Source organism: Scyliorhinus torazame, chromosome 18 (assembly GCF_047496885.1).
Source record: "Scyliorhinus torazame isolate Kashiwa2021f chromosome 18, sScyTor2.1, whole genome shotgun sequence".
Lineage (NCBI taxonomy): Eukaryota > Metazoa > Chordata > Chondrichthyes > Carcharhiniformes > Scyliorhinidae > Scyliorhinus > Scyliorhinus torazame.
Window position 1 is genome coordinate 30982814 of NC_092724.1, and position 7703 is coordinate 30990516.

Here is a 7703-nt window from a genome sequence, read left to right on the forward strand (position 1 = left end):
TTACCACTTACCATTACATATCTACTGCCATTGTCTGCCACAATGCTCGACGCCTCAAATGACACCTTCTTTCCCACCAAGATCGCCACCCCTCGATTTGTGGCATCCAGCCCCGAGTGAAACACCTGACCTACCCTCCCCTTCCTCAATCTTACCTGGTCTGCCACCTTCAGGTGTGTCTCCTGAAGCATAACCACATCCGCCTTCAGCCCCTTCAGGTGCGCGAACACGCGGGCCGGCTTAACCGGCCCATTCAGTCCCCTTACATTCCAGGTTATAGCCGGATCAGGGGGCTACCCGCCCCCCTCCCCGCCATGACCCCTCCTCGGCCAGCCACGCGCCCGCACCCCACACCCGACCCGTTCCCCACAGCGGCATACCCCCGTCTCGACCCCCCCACTCGCTCCAGCTCCTCCTTGACCATAGCAGCAGCAACTCGATTCCCCCCCCACCCCCCCCCCCCCCCCCCCCCACCCCCCCCCGGGCTAGGACCCATCCTAGCTGATTTACTCCCCCCATTGCACTTCCCGCAAGTCAGCTGACTCCTGCTGACCCCGGCCACTCCCGCCTCTCCTTCGACTCCTCCCATTGTGTGGCACACCCTCCTCTCCCGTCCCCATCCATAGGCTCTCCCCCTCCCCCTTCCGGTCTAAGCGCGGGAAACAACCCTCGTGGGAAAAAGCCCATGCTTACCACCTACCAGGCCCCGCCACCTCTGACGCAGCTCCTTTTACAGGCCCGGTCCCCTCGCCCCTGACTCGGGCCTCCCCCTCCCCCGCGGGGCCCCATCTCACCTCCAAGAGCCCCCCCAACCAACCCAACCAAAACAGTGCCCAACCCGCCCCAGCCACCCTCACCAACCCAAAAGAGAAAAAACACAAAGAAAAAGAAACCCGAAGCAATACAAAGGCCCCCCCTTTGACACAAAAATAAACATAGCATATCAACCGCAGTCCCCAATCGCCCTTCCCGACCCTCAATCTGTGTCCAACGTCTCGGCCTGAACAAAGGCCCACGCCTCCTCCGGAGACTCAAAGTAATGGTGCCGGTCCTTGTAGGTAACCCACAGTCGCGCCGGCTGCAACATGCCAAACTTCACCCCTTCCTGTGCAGCACCGCCTTCGCTCGATTGTACCCGGCCTCCTCTGCACTCCAGTCCTGATATATCCGAACCTCCGCGTTCTCCCACCTTCTGCTCCTCTCCTTCTTGGCCCACCTGAGCACACACTCCCGCTTGACAAACCGATGGAACCTCACCAGCACCGCCCGCGGAGGCTCGTTAGCCTTGGGCCTCCTCGCCAGCACTCTATGGGCCCCTTCCAGCTCCAGGGGCCCCTGGAAGGACCCCGCTCCCATCAGCGAGTTCAACATGGTGACCACATAGCCCCCCCACATCCGGCCCCTCCAGCCCCTCCGGGAGGCCCAGAATCCGCTGATTCTTTCGCCTCGACCGATTCTCCATCTCCTCAAACCGCTCCTGCCATTTCTTGTGGAGCGCCTCGTGCGCCTCCACCTTTACCGCCAGGCCTAAGATCTCGTCCTCTTTGTCAGAGATCTTTTGTCGAGCCTCGCGGATCGCCACTCCCTGAGCCGTCTGTGTCTCCAGCAGCTTATCAATAGAAGCCTTCATCGGCTCTAGCAGGTCCGTTTTAATCTCACTGAAGCAGCGCTGGATACCCTCCTGCTGCTCTTCCACCCACTGCATCCACGCTGCCTGGTCTCCGCCCGCCGCCATTTTGTTCTTCTTCCCTCGCACCTTCTTCGGGTCCACCACCACCTTTTCTGTCGCCCTGCTCCTAGTTGAAGCCATATACTGACGGTGAGCTGTTGTAGACTCCTTCCCACACCGGGAAACGTCGAAAAAGTGACGTTGGGGGCCCTGAAAGAGCCCAAAAGTTAGTTTTTGCGGGAGCCGCCGAATGTGCGACTTAGCTCCGCATAGCCGCAACCGGAAGTCCCCGCGGATCCCTCACCTTAAGGGGCTAGGCCCACACCGGAGTGGTTGCCGTCCCACCGGCTGGCGTGGAAGGCCTTTGGCGCCACGCCAGCCGGGGCCGAAGGGACTCCGCCGGCCGGCGGAAGTTTGCGCATGCGTGGGAGCGTCAGCGGCTGCTGATGTCATCCCCGCGCATGCACAGGGGGGGGTCACCTATGCGTCGACCATCGCAGAGACCTACACGGCCAACGCGTTGTAAAAGAGTGCCCCCACGGCACAGGCCTGTTCGCGGATCGGTGGGCCCCGATCGCGGGCCAGGCCACCGTGGGGGCAGCCCCCGGAGCCAGATCGTCCCGCGTCCCCCACAGGACCCCGGAGCCCGCTTGCGCCGCCTGGTCCCGCCGGTAAGGGTGGTGGTTTAATTCACGCCGGCAGGACTGGCATTACAGCAGCGGGACTTCGGCCCATCGCGGGCCGGAGAATCGCCGGGGGGGCCCGCCGACCGGGGGGGGCCCGCCGACCGGCGCAGCGCGATTCCCGCCCCCACTAAATCTCCAATGCCGGAGAATTCGGCGGCTGGCGGGGGCGGGATTCACCCAGCGGGGGGTCGGAGAATCCCGACCCATGTCTTACAAATTTGATTGAATTTTTTGAGGCGGTGACTAGCTGTGTAAATGATAGTGCGGTTGGATGTAGTCCACATTGACTTTAATAAGACTTTTGACCAGGTCCCACATGGGAGGCTAATGAAGAAGGTCAGAGTCCATGGGATCGATTCAGGGCAGCTTGGCAAACTGGATCCAAAACTGGCTGAGTGGCAGGAGGCAGAGGGTGGTGGTTGAAGGTTGTTTTGGGGACTGGAAGCCTGTGTCCAGTGATGTTCCTCAATGGTCGTGCTGGGTCCCTTGTTGTTTGTAGTATACTTTAATGCTCTGGATGTGAATGTAGGAGGTATGATAAGAAAGTTCACAGATGACACAAAAATTGGTGGTGTAGTAAATAGTGAGGAGCAAGGCCTTAGATTACAGGATGATATAGATGGGCTGGTTCAATGGGCAGAAGAGTGGCAAATGGAATTTAACCATGAAAAGTATGAGGTGATGCAATTTGGGAGTACTAACAAGGCATTGGAATATACAATGAATGATTGGACCCTAGGAAGTACAGGAGGGGGCCTTGGTGTGCATGTCCACAGGTCGCTGAAGACAGCAGGATAGATAGATAAGGTGGTTTAGAGACTTAAGGGAGTCTTGCCTGTATTAACTGACGCATTGAAGATAAGAACAGGGAGGTCATGTTGGAGCTGTATAAACGCTGGATAGGCCCCAGCTGGAGTACTGTGTGCAGTTCTGGTCACCATACTATAGGAAATTGCACTGGAGCAACTGCAGAGGAAATTCACCGGGATTTAACAAGCACCGGTGAGAACATGGACTGGATTCACTGATTTGAACACTAAGTGCTGACGCTGGTGCGGGCAAAAGCTGCACCGATCCTCTCTCTGGTGGGGGGGCTAGCAGGCACGCAGTGTAAAGCGCCCGGCTTGACCTGCAGATACAGCCGGAGAATTCCCGAGCCCGTGGCTACGCATGCGCACGGAGGCGGACTGCAGCAGCTGCGCCGTGCAACATGGCGCCTGCCACCCTCGGACCCGACCTGCCAAAAACTGCCCCTCCTGTGATCAGCCTATCAGCCTCGCCATCCCAGGAACACCCCCCACCAGTGCCCCTAGCCCACGCCAAAGCTCCCCCTGCCCACGGAACGCCCCCCCCCCCCCCCGACTGTGGCGGCGCTGGGCTTATTCCGCAGCCACCACGCCGAGTTCATGAAAATAAAAAGGACAAGTGTTCCACGCCGTCGGGAACTCGACGCATTGGGGCCGGAACGTCGGGGGAGGGCTTCAGGTGACATCCTGAGGCCGTCTCGACGGCGTGCGGTGTATTCTTCGAGTACGCCGTTTTTGAGGGGGTGGAGCATTGCAAAAGCGCCCCCTCCCCGATTTCGGCGCAAACAGGGATTCTCCGTCCGATCGCCGAACCCGATTTCGGCTTCAGCGACCGGAGAATCCCGCCCCATATTCCCAGTTCAGAACTACGATGCACTTCAGACCTCTGGCTGCAGTGGCAGTTGCTACTTTTACCTCAAATTCCAGGGTTCTTCACCAGGTTCAGTGCCAAGAACACTGGGTGAGAAGAACAAAACCAAGCAGAGAAACAGAGAACTCGCAAACCACAAGAATGGTTTCCAGGAAGATATGAGCCCGATTCCCAGCTCCTACCCCAGTTCCAAGTAACAGTGAATCTCGCCAACACTGAGAGCTACTGTACATAACCCTGAGCTGCAACATTCCATAGATGATATTACTATGATCTCAGGCACAGGAAACATAATGTTCCACAGAGTTTGCCTTTAGTTATCTTTCTAACCTTCAATCTTGTTCTGTTTAAGGTGTATTTTCCCAAATGGATAAAGCATTAGATACACAAATTCTTATAAAGAAACAAGAGCAATAAAAAGAAAAACTGAATGTTGGAAATCAGAAATAAAACCAGAAATGCTGGATATCAGATTAAAAGACACAGGCAACTATCATCTGAGCAATCCCACCTCTTTCTTTTCCCTAATATCATAAGACCATAAGCTATAGGAGCAGAATTAGGCCATTCGACCCATCGGGTCTGCTCCGCCATTCAATCATGGCTGATTCCTGTGTTAACAATGCTCAATGTTCATCACCATAATAATAATAATAATCTTTATTGTCACAAGTAAGCTTACATTACAACTGCAATGAAGTTACTGTGAAAAGCCCCTTTTTGCCACACTCTGGCACCTGTTCGGGTACACAGAGGGGGAATTCAGAATGTCCAATTCACCTAACAGCATGTCTTTCGGGACTTGTGGGAGGAAACCGGAGCATCTGGAGGAAACCCACGCAGACACGGAGAGAACGTGCAGATTCCGCACAGACAGTGACCCAAGCCTGGAATTGAACCTGGGACCCTGGTGCTGTGAAGCAACAGTGCTAACCACTGTGTTACCGTGCCGCCATTCATAACTCCTCAGATACTGAAGCAATGCATCCGTATGCAGCAAGTATGGACTACATTCAGCCTTGGGCTGATAAGTGGCAAGTAACATTTGCGCCACACAAGAGCCAGGCCATGATCATCGCCATAAGAGAGCATCCAACAATTACCCCCTAACATTCATGGCATTACAATCTCTGAATCCACCACTATCAACATCCTGGGAATTATCATTGCCCAGGAACTGAACTAGACCAGCCAGATAAACACTGTGGCCACAAGAGAAGGTCAGAGACTGGAGATACTGTAACGAGTAACTCGCTCCCTGATACCCAAAACGAGTCCAACATCTACAAGGCACAATTCAGAAGTGTGATTGAATACTCCCCACTTCCTTGGATGAGTGCAGCTCCATTAACACTCAGGATGTTCAACATCATCAAAGCAGCCCATTTCATCAGCATCCCATCCACCACCTTCAACATTCATTCCATCTACCATCGACGCACAGTATCAGCAGTGCGCAGTACAAAAGATGTATTACAGATCACCAAGGCTCTTTTGACAGCATCTTGCAAACCCATGACCTCTTCCACCTTGAAGGACAAAAACAGCAGATGCATGGGAGCACCATCACCTGCAAGTTCCCCTCCAAGACACACACCAACCTCACCTGGAACGATATCACTGTTTCTTCACTATGGCTGGGTCAAACTTCTGGAACTGCCTTCCTAAGATCACTCTGGGTGCACCTGCAACAAATGGACTGCAGCAGTTCAAGGAGATGGCTCACCACCACTTTCCCAAGGGCAATTAGGAATGGGCAACAAATGCTGGCCTTGCCAGTGATGCCAACATTCCATGAAACAAAATTCAACAACTGGCCTGCTGTGCATTTCCAAAATTTCAGATATAAATTTACTTTATATTCCCTTTGGAAAATTTCTCTTGTTGCATTATTCATACCAAATGCAAACAAGTGCAGTCTTCTAGGTATTAAAGGCTGAGCTAAAAAATGTTCCCACCGTCTGGATGGAAATGACAATACTATTATGGCTCCTTTTGTTCCTGGTAGTGAACTGTACAGGTGATTCAGTTTGAAATTATTTCACCTAATGGTTTGGAGATCCCTGGCCACCAAAGAGTATTGCATGCTTCAGCACAACATTTTATAATATCCAGGTGTCCCTGGTGTATTCTCTGAAGGATCTTGAATCTGAGGACTCTAGGTGTGTCAAATCTCTCAACATAAATCAGCAAGTTATCCATGACACTGAGTTGTCTTCGTTGCTGGACGTATTGCTTCAGGGTGAGATTATTGGGAATATATTCTGGCCATCCATTGCGGCAGCATTCCTGAATTTTAGCATATGCTTCATCTGCTTTTTGTGCTGGACCAGTACTAACTGGCACCCTGGCGAGGTCTCCCAGACACGGCCTGTGAGTCCCGGGCGCCAGCTGAGTCTGGCATCCAGTCATTTCAATGAAAATAAGGCTCATTTAAATATCTCGCTGGGCGATATCCAGATCGCACCAGGCTAAGCGATTTGGGGCTCACGTGCAATTTACCTATCGGCCCGGATCCGTGCCAGATGCACAGGGTCACTGAATTGTGCTCAAAATATCCTTACCCCTTACAGGAATGGCACACTACATTTTTGGCAGAGCGTTCTTCGTCCCGATACAACCTTTACTCGCCACAGCGAGGACACCAAGTAATGGCAGCTATTGATCTTTCCTCTTCACTCATTCCCCGTTTTTGAGAATGTGCACTGCTACTTCTGTGTCCCAGAAACTCCACTGTGTCAAACAATTTTCTCCATGAAACTTATGTTGCCTCAAATAAAAACACAATTTTGCTTTCTCCCCCTGCCTGCCTTGTTAACTGTATAACCGTCTATGACGTTAAGTCCCCCCAGAACGGCAGAAAACCTTTCTAAGACTTCTACAACAATGCAAACCACATTTGCAACTCTCAGTTAATCAATATAAATCATTAATGAAGGAATCCACGCTCCTGGTCTTTGGGCATGAATATTGAACTTCACCCTTTTTCTGATGCTGTTCCTTCAAAGGCTGAAATATGTCGCTGTCTCTTTGTTGATGCCCCTGCCTGGCCATTACATCATCTGCAGTACTTCCTATGGCATAGAGAAGGGTACTGACCTGTTCCTTTATAGGCTTCCCTGCTGGTCCCAAAATGGTTCTGTACCTTGTCAATCTCTACCAGTTCTGCCAGATCTCTGCGTGGCCCAGGCCTACTATGTATTTGAAGCACCCTGGTAAAGGTAAAATAAATTCCCATAGTCTTTAGTATTTCTTTGAGTTCTGCTGGTGTTTTTCCCACAATGTCCTTATCTTGCAGTTGTTTCCCTTGTTGCTTTTTCCAGTCACTGGGCTGTTTACTTGGTGCTCTTTCCATCACCTTTTCTGCTGCAAACATCTATTATCATTTTTCTAAGTCTTAGATGCAGTTATCCTTGGTCGGGATTGATAGAGGCTGCTAGAGACTGAGTTGTTGATAAACCTTAACGTTTATTGAGCATTCTATTAACTATGTACAGTATAGACTTAGCATGAGGCTTCGCCTTGACATATCTCTCAGCAACACTGTTGTGATGTGATTTTACATAATTGTAGACTGCCTATTCACATATTTAACATTAACCCTTTACATTACAGGAAGCAGGAGGTGACTCTCATTCAGAAGATGAGCTTAGAGAGAACATGATGGCAGA